General features: G+C 26.4%; 1 non-coding gene across 1 annotated transcript; it reads right to left on the bottom strand.

Moving 5' to 3' along the window:
* Positions 1-1,545: 1,545 nt before the first annotated feature.
* On the bottom strand, positions 1,546-1,617 carry Phum_PHUM384650. Its single transcript has one exon. It is a non-coding gene; the product is annotated as a tRNA-Cys (tRNA).
* Positions 1,618-14,852: the final 13,235 nt, after the last annotated feature.

Here is a 14,852-nt window from a genome sequence, read left to right as displayed (position 1 = left end):
ACAAACAGCTTAACAAAGCATCTTTTAGTCGGGTAGTGACTTCTACTAAACCCCTCACTCTTACTTTTACCCACGAATAAACAATTTTTCCTGGATCATCAAAAAAAAAAGAAAAAAGAAAAACAAAATATTCAAAAACGATTAATCGTTTATTATTATTATTATTATTATTATTATTATTATTATTATTATTATTATTATTATTATTATTAACTCTTTAGGCGATTTTCGCTGCGTTTAAATAATAATAATAATAATAATAATAATAATAATAATAATAATAATAATAATAATGAGACAAATTGCTTAATAAGTTTCGGTCACGTAAGCAAATCTTCGATTTCGGATTGCATAATCGTTTTCCTATTAATTTTCTTATCGAGTTTGCACAAAAAATTTTTTTTTTTTTTTTTTTTTTTTTAGTAGAACGGTTTTTTGTTGTTGTTGTTGTTGTTTTGGTTGTTGTGTTTCAAACAATATTAATAATAATAATAAACGTTCAAAGTTTAATATAAAATTAATAATAATAATAATAATAATTTTTTGTATTTTTAATTAAAGAAAATTGCGAGTGACCAAAAAACAAAAAATTTTAAAATTTTTAATAAATAAATGCCCGTAAGAAATTTGCATTTTATAATGGGGAAAAAAAAGTAAATTAAATGAAAATTCAATTTTCCCCCTCCCCACCCCACTCTCTCCCTCTCTATTTCTTTCTTTTGTGTTTTCAATTTCTTTCCCTCTTTCTCTCTCTTTCTTTTAAAAAGCAGGTACGAAATAAAAAAAATTATTTTTTTTTTGTTTTCCTTTAAATTTTCGACGACGACGACGAGGCGTTCTTTGCCATTCTTTTCCTTTTTTCCTTTTAACCTTTTTTTTTCTCTGTTCTTCTCTCCTTTCTCTCATTCAATCGAATTTTAGAAAAAAAAAGAAAAAAACGTGACATTTAGTGAAATTCTAAGAGATTGATTGAAAAACAGGGTACGGGCCATCTTAAAATCAATTTGAAATTTACTTTCTCTCTCTCTCTTTCTCTTATTTCCTTTTTAACGAAAAATGATCAATTAAAAGTTTCCTTTCCTTTTCTTCTTTTTCCTCTTATTTTTTTTTTTTTTGAAAATAATAATTCATTTTATATTCTTGTTTTTTACCTTCATCATCATCATTATTAATATCATATTAAATCGAACGTCATTTAAACGAATGACCCGATTTAAATTTTATTTACAGTAATAATAATAATAATAATAATATTTCAATTTTTTTTTTCCCAATCGGATTTAATTTCAAAAAAAATTTTTTTCTTTTTTTTTCAATATTTTCTGTAATAAAGCACAGAGAAATATTATTTGTGTGTGCGTGTATTTTTATATTATTATTATCATCATTATTATTATTAAAAGAAATGTTTCAATGTCATTACCATAAAATTGAAACATGTTTCCTTCCTTCCTTCCGGTAAATTAATTTTAAATTTATTATTATTATTATTTTTTTTTTCGAAAGAAAAAAGAAAAAAAAACAGAAGAAAAAAAAAAGAAGGTTAGGGAGCACCCGGGTTTGAACCGGGGACCTCTCGATCTGCAGTCGAATGCTCTACCACTGAGCTATACTCCCGTACTTATTAAGAGAGTATAGTTTAGTAAACTTATCGTAAATAATAAGCAATACGTTACAAAAAAAAAAAAAAAAAAAATTATTTAAAAATGGACAATGACACGATTGTGGGAGTAGGCGCAGGCAAAGCAAGTTTTTTTTTTAAACACGTCGACAAAAATTTACAAGACCAGACAAGACCAGACCAGACAAGCAATTTAAACGTAAAACATCGTTTCCATTCATTATCATTATCATCATCATCATTATCATTATCATCAAAATAACCGTAACGATGAAAATAAATTATTTATTTTATAAATATACATAGAAAGTATTTTAATTTATTATAATATCGATACGGCAAATTTAAATTAATTAAATTTTTTTTTTTTAAACGTTATCTATTTGTATGGCGAGTCGATGATAAGAAGATGATTATAACCCTCGTTATCAGTAGAGGATTGTTTATGTTTATGTTTACATTTTTTTTTTTTTTTTTAAAAATATTTTTAATTAATTCGACAGGATTTTCTTTTTATATATTTTTTTTAATTAAAATCAACGTAACGAAAAAAAAAATTTTTTTAATATTATTATTATTATTAATATTTAACACGAAAAAAGAGAAAAAGAGAAAAATATCACAAATTTTATCAAAACCGGATATTAAAAAAAAAAAACAACTCGGATAAAAAAGTAAAAAAATAAATTCAAACGAAAAATAAATAATAATTTTTTTTTTTTTTTGCATTAATAATTACATAAATATAACCCGTCTTAATTAAATTAAAAAAACGAAAGACGGAAAAATTAATTTGCATTGCATAAATTAAACATGAGCGAAATTAAAGAAAATTTTTTTTTTTTTTTTTGGGGGGGGGGGAAAGATTTTTTACTTATTTTTCCGTTTTTTTTTTGGTTTTTCCTTTTTTTTATTATTATAAAATTAAAAAATATTTTTTATACGAAATGAAAAGTTGTTTTTGCGTTGTCGATCGGATTCACGACGACAAACAATAATCATCCATCGTACAAACGATTAATAATCGTTTACGAGGCCAACCAACAACCGACAAAGAACAACCAACCAAAAACGGTATGTTTTACGATAAATAAACACGTTCGTACAAATAACATTTTTTTTCTTAAAATCAATCCCGGAAAGTCGTGTAAATAGAAAAAAAAAATTAAATAAATAAATTTCGTATTTTTTTATGACGTCACCAATGATTGAAAATTAAATTTACGAATTGTAAAATATTTATTATCATTAATATAAATTTTTTCAAATCTTTTTTTTTTTTCTTTTTTTCAATTATTTTTACACCGGAAATCTGTTTTTTTTTTTAATATTTTTTTTAAAGATTTTCTCGCTTTTTCACCAGAGGAAAAAAAAAGGAAAAAAAGGTTAAGGAGAATAAAAAAGGAAAAATGAAGTGAAGTGAAGGTTAGAAGCGTATAAGCTCTTTTTTTTTTTTGCTTCTTCTCTCTCCCACCAATCCTTTCCATCTTCCCACCTGTCCCGTTTTTCCCTGATGAACTTTAATAATAATAATAATAATAATAATAATAATAATAATAATAATAATAATAAAGTAAAACAAAATAAAAACAAATAGAAATGAGAAAAAGGTTTTTTCAAAAAAAAAAAAAAAATGAAGTATAAAAAACAACCTCAAAAGTATTAAATTTTTTTTTTTTCTCATTTCTTTTTTTTTCTTTCGGTTTTTTAAAAACTACCACCGCCGCCGCCGCCGCCGCAATACCGATATTAATAGTTTTTATTATCATTATTATTATCATCATCATCATCATTGTTATTATTATTACTATTAAACATTCGCGTAATAACCGGTAGTAAAAAAAAAAAAAAAAAGAAAAGAAAAAAGTTTTTAAATAAAAAAAAATGGTTCCTTTGTTTCTTTTTTTTATTTTTTTAAATAGAAATTATTATCATTATTATTATACGTAATAGCAAAAAATATTATTATTATTATTATTATTATTATTATTATTATTATTATTATTATTATTACTATTATTATTATTACGCGGTTTAATATTAAAAACAATAAAAAAAGGTAAAAATTTAATGGGAATGAGTATTTAAAAATCTAAACGATACGACGACGACGACGATAAAGAAGAGAAGGATGATGATGATAATGATGATTTTTTTTTTCATTCGTTCAATCATTCATTCATTCATTCATTCATTCAATCAATTATTCATTTATTTATTTATTTTACGGTCATTATTTTGAGTGGGTTTTTTTTTTTTTTTTTTACAGTCGAGTGAAAAACTTTGATTTGATTTAAACTGTAAAATACGACGAACCTGATTAACCTGAATCTTTTTTTTTTATTTTTTTTTTACCTGAATTTGTAAAAATGGCGGCATCGTGACCCGAATGTTTAAAAAAAGAAAGAGAGGGAGAGGGAGAGAGAGAAAATCAAAAATCGTGGTTTTAAAATAATGATAAATAAAATGTAAAAGTAATTTTTTTTTCGATAAATTTTTCTTTTTTCCTCTCTGTTTTTTCTTCTTCTTCTTCTGCTGCTGCTGCTGATGCTGTTGTTGCCAATGCTGCTGTTGCTGTCGTTGTATTATTTTTTTTTTTTTCCCGTAGTAAAATTTTAGAAAATTTTTTTTTCATTATTGATTAATTCTTTAAATCGTAAAAAAAAAAAAATTGTTTTTTGTCTCACAGAAAAGGAAGTAAATCATTCATTTTTCACGGTTTCTTATTCTCTCTCTCTCTCTCCTCGTCCTCCATTTTTTTTTTTAAACCAAAACAAAAAATTTGACGTATTTTTGAAATTTAAATCCAGTTATTTTAAATCGTTCGTCCGTTTATAAACCTTTTTATTTTTAAACGAAAGCTACCGACGCCTTTCCATCCCTTTCTCCCTCTCCATTCCTCTCCCTTCTTTCTCTTTTCAATTGTTTAATTTATAAATTTAATAATGACGTCACGACACGAAGTGAAATGAAAGAAAAAAGAAAAGAGAGAGAGAAAAAAAAATTGGATGAAATTTATAATTTTACGCAATTCGAGCAAATTAATCAAAATGCCAACGTAAAAAAAAAAAAAAATTAAAAATAAATATATACGTAAGCGCCCGCGTGTGCGTGTGTGTGTGTGTTTAAATGTTAAAACGCGTGAGTGAGTGCGTGCGTGCGTGCATTCGTGCGTGTTTAAACGCTTTTAAAATAATTAAAAAATAATTAAACGCGTAACAATTTTAAACTCGAAACAACGACATTTTTTTTTTCTATTTCTTTTTTTTTTTTTTACATGTAACAAATTTTAAAAATGTTGAGGTTAATATAAAAAATGAGTTTACGCTGAAAAAACTTTGGAGTATAAAAAAAAAAAAAAAAAAAAAAACATTTGTCAAAATTAATGATGAGTAAAGGGAACGTGAAACATTAAACGAGGGATGATAGTAATAATAATGATAATAATATTTAATATAATGAAAATTAATTATTAATTTTCATTATTTAAACAAGAGGATAAAAAAAGAAAGAAAGGAAGGTTGTGTTGGAACATGGGAAATCGTGAAAGGTGTAAAATGTTGAGGAAAATGCTGAGGGGCGGTGGTGGTGTATTCCTGTAATCCAACTACTCGGAGGGTACGTGTAGAGGATGTTTTAAGGGCGGGGGTTCGGGGACTAGATTTCCTAAGAGCAAATCTTTAACTTGGATGCCTTGGGGGAGCTCGAGGTTGTTGCCAGGTTGAGTCTAAAAATCGGCCCGAAAGTCACCGAGTTGAGAGTCGTGAATTCAAATCCTGGGAGTGGGAGTTCAATTTCGGCTCGTTTAAACAAGAACAGACCTGTGTCTTCATAAGGGGATGCTAGCACTATTTTGAGGAATCGAGTGAGTCTGTATGTATGACCCAAATAGGAAAAATGCGGAGCTGCGACGTGAAAGGAGGACAAATGAACTCTCTCTCTCTCTTTCTCTGAAAACTCGCAGACTCTGCGGAAGTGGCAGGAACGTTGGTGGCAGCTCGGAATTGTCCTTCGAAGGGTAAAAAAAGGAAGTACCGGGATCTTCCCCGAGAAGGATTTCCACTTTCGCGAGTGAACACCTGACGGTTCTGGTTCAGGATGGAGTTGAATCAGCGGACACTCCTCCCTCCGGAAAAAGAGCACGATGAAACACATCCAGGAGTTTTAGTTGGGTAGTATCTTTGGTCGAGTTTCCCACCCTCCCTGCAACCGGGTGGGAATTTAGTACAAAATTCATTTTTCCTGAGTTAACAAAAAAAAAATGAAAAAAAAAATATATATATTTTTTTTCTCCATTTTTCAAATTCGACATTTTTTTTTTGTGGAAGGGGGGGAGAGGAGAAGGAGGAGAAAAATTTGAAATGATATAAATTTACCTGTCTCGGACTTGGAATGAAAATGACAATAATTGTGATATAATAAAATAAAATTATACCCTCGACCTTTTTGTACATCAATTTTTTTGAAAGGAGAACCCTTTGAAAAATACCCGGAGAAAATTTTTTTTTTCCTATTTTCCTCTCTTATCTCCTCCCTCTTCCGTTTTTATATTCTTTTTTTTTTTAATTTTTTCTCTCTTTCTCTCTTTCATCCTTTGAAATATAACGAAAATAATAATAATAATAATAACAATAATCGAAATATATATATATATATATATATATATATATTTTAAATAAGAAAAGAAAAAGAAAAAAAAAAGTTTTGCAGCAGAAAGTTTTTTTTTTTTTAAAGAGGAATTTGTTTTATTGTGCAGAAGAAAAAAATTTTTAACAAAAAAAAAATCTCCTTAATTTTTTTTTTTTTTTTTTTGCGGGAGTAAATAATTTCTATATACCCGAAAAATTTTTATTTCGAAATTTCCGCCATTTTAATTTAAAAAAAAAAAAAAAAAAAAAACGGAAAAAACGAACGTATTATTAAATTTTTTTTTTTTAAATTAGTCACTAATACGAATCAAAAAATAAAGAAGGAAAAGGGAAAAAAAATGGCGACGAAAACGGAACAAAAACGTTTTTATTTTTTTTTTCCAAACCGGAATGAATCCCTTAACAATAACAAAATGTCATTCTTCCTCTCTCTCTCTCTCTCTCTCTTGTTAAAAAAAATTTATTTATTTTATTAATTTAATTTTTTTTTATTTTAAACAAAATGTGTTTTTTAGTTTTAACATTAAAACGAACGTTAATGATAATAATAATAGTAATGGAATAAAATCTCAAAATTATTTTATTAAAAAAAAAAAAAAAAAAGGGAAAAAAGAGTAAAAAGTTTTTCGCACGAAATGAATAAAGTACATAAATAAATAAATAAATTTAAGTACATAAAATATTTAAATATATTTTTTTTTTATGCGAGAAGTATAAAGTTTATGAAAAAAAAAAATTTTTTTTTTAATATAAAACTTTATATATTATAATATAATATATATATATATATATAATATATAATATATACATATATATTTGATATAAAATACATAAAATTAAATTAAAAACATTTTAAAGTTAATAAATAATTAAATTTAAATTTAAATTTTTAATTTAAAAAGAAAAAGAAGATGAAAAAGAAGAAAATTTTTTTTTTTTTAACTTCGACGAAATATTATTTATTTATTTATTAATTTATAAACTTATTAATTTATTTTATTCGATAAATAATCGGGAAGGGGGTAGGAGGAAGGAAGGGAGGAAGAGAGTGAGAAGGTGGATGTCGGGGGTGGATGAAAAATTATTAATTAATAATTAATAACGTTGAAAAAACGTCGAAGTAATAATAATCATTTTATAAGAATAATTTTTTTGTATTTTATTTTTTATTAAATTTAATTATTATTATTATTATCATCGTCATCGTCAACGTCATCGTTGTCGTCACTGCCGTCGTCACCGCCGTCGTCGTCGTCGTCGTCGAATTTTTTTTTTTTTCTTTTTAGACGAAATTATTTTTTTAAATTGCAAATTTTAGTCCGCATGCTTTTAAAATTTCCCTCTACCCCTCCTCCAAGATCGCGAACGACGAAATTTTTATCATCATCATCATCACGATTTCATTTTACTTATTTTTTTGACCTTATTTGGGGTATTATTATTATTATTGTTTATAAACGGAAGTCAAAAACGCACCGGATTTAAATTTGATATTATTTTTTAATAAAAAAAAAACCGAATTAAAATTTAAAAAAATTTTTTTTTTTTTTAAAGATTTCTAACCTTTTAACCCCTTACCACAATTTCCTTTTTTTTTCCCCCTCCTTCACCTCCTTCCTCGTCAGTTTCAAACGGTCAGAATTTAATTAAAAGAAAAAAAAAAAAAAAACAAAACCTTTAAATATCAATAATAACAGTTATAATAAAAAAATTATAAACGAACGCACGTTCGTTCAATTACTATACCGCAGTCATTAATTATTATTATTATTATTAATATCATCATCATCTTCATCATCATCATTATTATTATTTCATAAGGTAAACATTTATGATCTCATCCTTATAATGTTTCCTTTATTTTTTTTTTCCTACTTCCTTCTTTTTATTTTCGTCATTTAAAACAACTTTAATTTAATATTTATTTATTTTTCTTTTTTATGTACGTGCGATCCCACGTGTGCGTATGAACACGTGGATGTACATCCACGTACACATATCCGTTAAGTAATAAAAAAAAAGGAAAACCGACTCGACGTATTCTTTTTTTTTTTTTTTTTAATATAAATAAAACGCGATAAATTTTATTTGTCATGTCATTTTATGGCTTCATTACCGTCACACACACACACACACACACATACATACACGAGTTATTTATCGACGTAAAATTTACAATTTTATATTTATATATATAAGAAAATTACAATTTCATTCTGACGTTTTTCCTTTCCTTTTGTTTAATTAATTATTTAATTAATTAATTTATTTATTTATTCATACTTATATTATTCTTACGTATCCAATGGAAAAATTATTTTCTTTGTTTGAATAAACAAAGGATAATACCGAAAAAAAATTAATAAATTAATAAAGGAAAAAAATTTCGATCGAGGAAAAATCTTCTTCCATGATTTCGAAATAAAGGATTTAATTATTATTACCATCACTTTTGAACGCGGCAAGCTTTTTATTATTATTATTATTTCTTTTTTCTTATGAATTTCGTTGGGAGAAAACAACTTCCGAAAAAAAAAAAAAAAAACTGATAAATTTTTCCTTTTTTTTAAAATTTTTTTTTTTTTGATTTCGTGCACGAATGAACTTATATTTATTGAGAGGAAGGGGGGAGAGAGGAGGGGAAAAGGAAAATAGAGAGGGAGAGGGAGAAATTGAATACCGTGGTCGTAACCCCCTGGAAAAAATGTGAAAATTTTTTTTTTTCGGGGCGACCTTTTATATTAAATATTCGGAGGATAAAAGCAATTCCTATTAAAAAAAAAAATCATAAGAAAATACGCAAACGCGTGCGTGCGTAAGTACACGCGCGTAAAATTATTATTATCATTATCATTATTATTATTATTTCGATGATAAAAAAATGATTAAAATTTAAAAATGAGAAAATAATCGAAAATGATTTCTTTTCTTTTTAATTGAATTCAGGCAAGAAAAAAAAGAAAAAAAACGCCGCGTAATTTTATACGCAGCGCGTAAAAAATTGATTAAAACATGCAAAAAAAATGAAAAAATAAATTATTATTATTATTATTATTATTATTATTATTTTTTTTTTTTTTTTTAAATTTAAATATTTAAAAAAAAAACCGAAATTAATTACGAACGAGAAAAGAACGGGAACAAAAAAAAAAAAATTTTTTTTTTCTTTTTCTTTTTTTCTCTCTTCCTTCTCCATCCTCTTCCTCCTTTTTCTTCCTCCCCTCTTTCCCCACTTCGCTTTCTTCATCTTAGAAACGAACAAGAGAAAATTCTTTTCTTTTTTTTTTTCCAGCGTAAAAAAATTTTTTAAATTAAGGTAAAATAAATAATTTCGAAACGAAAAAAAAAAACGGAAAAATTTTAATAAAAAGGTCGAATATCGCGAGGAAGAGTCAGGTAAAAACAATTTTTTTTGTACTTTTAAACACTTTCACCAACTTGATAACAAAAAAACAATAATAATAATAATAATAAACATAATTTTCGATGTATTTTTTTTTTTTTTCGAATCCCAAACCTTTTTTTTTTGTCTTTTTCTTCCTCGACTGACAAAAACGTTATGGAAAAAAAATCAAATCACAAACCTAACATTTTTCTTACTTAATCCCTTTACGTAATTAATCATCATCGATAATGATAAGAAACACTGATAAAAAAAAAAAATTCTGGAGAAAACATAAAAAAATTTTTTTCAACTTCCATACGAAACACATTCAAATTTTTCTTTCGTTCAAAAAAAAAAAGAAAGAAAAAAAAAAATTTTTTTTTCTTCTTCTTTTTATTATTATTATTTTTTTTTTTTTTGAAGAATTCGACGTCAAAAATGTAGGAAGTAGGAGGGAGAGAGGAGGAAAAGGAGAAGGAAAAAGAGGAGGGAATAAAAAAAAATGATTTCCTACGAACGAGTCAGTGGCGTGAAAAGTGCCTAAAAAGAAAAAAAAAAAAAAACTAAAATCATTTTTTTTTTTTGCTTTTCTTGCTCAGATTTTTTTTTTCTCTAATATCAGCAAAACATTCAAACTCATTTATAAACGCTAGTTTTTCCGTTTTTTTCTTCCTTCCTCGATCCCCCCTCTCACTCTCTTTTCCCATAGATTAATAGTATTATCATTAAATTATGTCTTTTTTTTCGAGTGAGAGCCTATTAAAATACAAACGAAAAAGGGAGGGGGGGGAAAATTGGGGATACTGGAAATTTAATAGATACTTTTTTTCTGTAAGTGACGTTTTAAAATTAAAAAGCATTAAAAAAAAAAAAAACTTGCCCACCGTAAAACACGGTTCGCTAGGATTAATAAATGACCGTAACCGATTTCGTTTCACCCACCAAAACATTTTTTTTCCCGTTTTTTTTTTTTTTTTCGACCTCATTTATATTTATATAAATGTCATTAACTAAAGTAAATCGTCAATAAAATTTATTAATAACGACGACGATGATGATGATAATAAAACTCCCTACTATTATTATTATTATTATTATTATTATTAAACTTATGGTTTTTTTCAAACGAGAGCGCAAGGGGAGGGGAGAAGAATAAATTTATGAAATGAAATTTTTTTATTACGAAAATGATGCTGTCGAATACGATGAATAATGGTTCAAAGGTCGAACTAACCCCCAAGTAGGAAATGTCAAAATTTAAAAAGGGAAGGGCGGGGAGACGCGGGGGAAGGTGGAAAATTCAAAATAAAAAATGGAAAAAAAAACAAAACGAAAAAAAAAAAAAGAAAAATCATCGGATATTTACACTTTTAGGGACAATAAAAAAAAAAAAAACCTTAACTTCATTTACTCCGGTGGTTGCTCCTTTGGGAAATTCAAAGGAAAAAAAAGGAAAATATATAAATATATATATATGTATGTATGTGAAAAAAAAAATAAAATAAAAAGTAAAAAATCAACAGAAAAAAAAAAAAAAACTGCGGCGGCGGCGGGAACGTTTTTGATGCACAAATCAGCTGAATTTAACCTTCTTTCCATATTTATATCCCAAAGGAATTCAAAAATTTCAATCCAATGTTGAAAGCAGAGGAAGAGGAAGAGAGAGAGAGAGAGATAGAGAGAGGGATATGAAACGCTTAGAAAAAAAAAAAAAAAAGATAAACTTTCTTTCTGACTGATTTCCATATAAAAAAAAAAAACCGATTCGTCCATCCATCCATCCATCGATCCGTCCATCCGTCCATTCGTCCATTCGTTCATCCATTTTTTTTTTTCGAATTTTAAAAAAATCCTTTAAATTTTCCAATTCCCCTCTAATTATCATTATCATTATCATTGTTGTATACGTTATTGAAAACGCGATGCAAACGATGCATAATTAAAAACATTTTTTTTGTAAATCGATAAAATTTTGAGAGAAAAATGGGGAAAATTATTTATTTACTCGTCATTAACAATTTAGTAATTAACAATTGACTCCCCGCGAGATTAAGAGTCAAACCGGAAAAACAATTTTTTACTCTTAACAAAAAAAAATATTCAACGTGTAAATATGTACATATATATATCGTTATTCTGGTGCCACGTATCGTGTTAACTGCGCGTGTTTTTTTTTTTTTTTCGATATCGAAACAAAATGTCGATGGACGATCGCCTAATGATGATCAAACTCGTAAATAAAATTTAAAAAACAAAAATTATTATTATTATTATTTTATTCATTCGTACCGGAAACGAATGATTAAAAATTTTGAATTTTTACCGTAACGGTATTTCACCGAACGAAAACAAAAACGAAAACGAAAAAAATAAAGAAAAATTTGGTAATTAACAGCGTTTGTTTGTTTGTTTGTTTGCCGAAGGAAATTAATTAACCGTTGCACTATTTACTAAAAAAAAAAAAACCGTTAAAATTTATTGTTTCCAACGATTTTGGGTTATGGCAATATTCCAAAGTTAATCTTTAGACTTTCGATAAAAAAAAAAAAAAAAAACAACCAGAACCAGAACTAGCAGCAGCAGAAGAAAAAAAAACGAAAAAATGTGAAATCTTGTTGTTTTCGTTTGTTTTCCTTTCCCTCCCCCCTTTCCACAAAAAATAAAAAAATAAACACACAAAAAAAAAGATTTGTGTGTTTATTTTATTTATGCTAAACGTTAACAAATCATCATCATCATCATCATCATTATTATTATTATTAGTATTATTATTATTACTGCGTAGCCGTTCGCTCGCTAACGAGTTAATTAATTTTTAACTAACGTGAAATATTAATTACGTAATTTTTTTTTTTGTAATAAGTTAATATTAATTTGCGGTGATGTATAAAAGGTCGCACAATCGGGTCAATAATTGACCCCCACCCCTTTTTTTTTTTAATCTTGCGGTTTTTTTTATTATTTGAAGATATAAGATCGATCGATCTATCGATTTATCGATCGTTCGTTTCTTTATTTCCGGCACTTTCTTTGATTCATGATAATAATATTAATTTAATTAAAAAGAATTTTTTTTTTTGGTGTTTTTTCTGTTTAATCGTAGAACACACGCACACGCCCACACAGACAAACAGAGACAGAGGCAGAGGCAGACAGAGGAGAGAAAATAATTCGACGACGGTTAACACACACATACACGAGCATCTGTTGCTGTCAGTTAATGCTGCTGCTGTTGTCGTCGTCGTCGTCTCTTTTTTTTTCTGCATTAAAAATTCTCTTTTTTTTTATCATCATGCTGCAATCCGCCGTTTCCTTATTACTCTTTCTATCATTTGATAGTGATAATAATAATAATAATAATAATAATAATAATAATAATAATTGTTGTTCGTTCTTATTAGCTGCTTACACGACATCGTAGGAAAAAAAAACAGAAAATTATCAACACGCGACGAAATAAAAATTTACGAAATTTTTGTTATTTAATATCATATCACGTTTAATTCCTAATTAAACTTTCTTTTTTTTTCTTTTTTTCTACTTCCACGTCAACGAGGAGACAAACGGGGAGAATTTTTTTCGTGGAAAAAAAAAAACTTAATTATTCTAATTTTATTATAATTAATAATAATAATAATAATAATAATAGTAATAATTAATGAGAGGGGGAAATTAATTTACTTAATAATATATATTTTCTTTTTTTCTTATTTTCGTTTTTTTTTTTTTTTTACGAAAATTTTTTTATATCGAATTAATTAATTTTCCTCCTCCCTTTCTCCCCTCCCCCCTCACTAAAAAAAAATGTAAAAATTCCACGTTAATAATAATGATAATTAATATTAAAGTAAATTTTTTTTTTGTACACACGCGGAAATAAAATAAAATAAAATAAAAAAAAAGAAAATTTCACGAATTTTTTTTTTTTTAATTTCTCTCCTCCCTTGTTCCCTCCCTCCTTCCCTCCTCTTTTTTTAATTTTAAATAATTACGTAATATGCGAATGTTGTAAAAACATTAAAAAAAAAGAAATTATTTCCGGTTCCGCTCATGCTTACGCATGTGTGTGTGTGTGTGTACAAAAAAAATTTTTATGCAAATATTTAATAAAAAAATTATTTTTTTTTGTACGAGAAAAGTTAAAACATTTTTTCTAGAAAATTCAAATAATTAATATAATTATTATTATTATTATGCGTGCGTTATGCGTGACAAATGCGTGCGAAGGAGGGAGGGGGAGGGGAAAAAAAGGGCGGGAAAAACGCAGCCAGGGTCAATAGTAAAAACATTTCCGGTTTACACGTATTTCGCCGTTTCAAATTTTTGCAAAACGTTTCGAAACTGTTGTAATCTAAGGAGTAAAGAAGAGTAGAAAAGTTTTCCAAGTACCAGAATGTTCCAGAAAAATTTTCTTTTTTTTTTTTTAATATATATAAAATAAACCGTTTTTTTTTTTTTTTTTATGAAATTTCAAAAAATAAAATGATAAAAAATCAAAGTGACAGTTTTGAAAGGATTTTTACTTTTTTTTTATTATTATTATTTTTTCTTCATTCACTTTTTTGTCTGCTTTTTTTATCCCACTCCTCTCTTTTTTTCACGCACCTAAGGAAAGCTTAGAAAAAAAAGATCGACGTGGCAGCATAATCAAATTTTAACTCTTCCTCTAAGCAAATGTGTTACCGTTTTTTTATAAAAAAAAAAAAATTGACAAATCCAACCAACCAACAAACCAACCAACCTCGTGTCAGAACCAAAACGATGGAAAAAAAATTTTCTTTTTTTTTTTTTTTTGTCGAGGATTCGCAAAAGTGACAGGCAGGAAGTCAAACTATATAAAATAATAATAATAATAATAATAATAATAATAAAAAGTTAAAAATTTGATGAAGGAAAAAATTCAAATTTGGAGTATGGGGTATAAAAAAAAAAATTTTTTTTTTTTCCTTTTTTCCTTTTTTTCTTATCCTTTTTTTTTTTTTTTTTTTTTCAAAAGTCACGCACTCACGCATTTTTTTGACATGACGATTAAAGCAATAAACTTTCATATTCTCAACCCGCGTGACACCTTTTCAAATTTTCTCTTTCCTTTCCATTCCTTTTTTTATTGATTTAAAGGAAAAAAAAAAAAATTGTTTTCCTTCTTCTTCTTCTTTCCTTCATACATTTTTTTTTTTACCTTAGTAAAGTTCATCGT

This window comes from Pediculus humanus, genomic scaffold (genome assembly GCF_000006295.1).
Source record: "Pediculus humanus corporis 1103172107866 genomic scaffold, whole genome shotgun sequence".
In the NCBI taxonomy this organism is placed as follows: domain Eukaryota; kingdom Metazoa; phylum Arthropoda; class Insecta; order Psocodea; family Pediculidae; genus Pediculus; species Pediculus humanus.
This window is presented reverse-complemented; position numbering and strand designations above follow the sequence as displayed.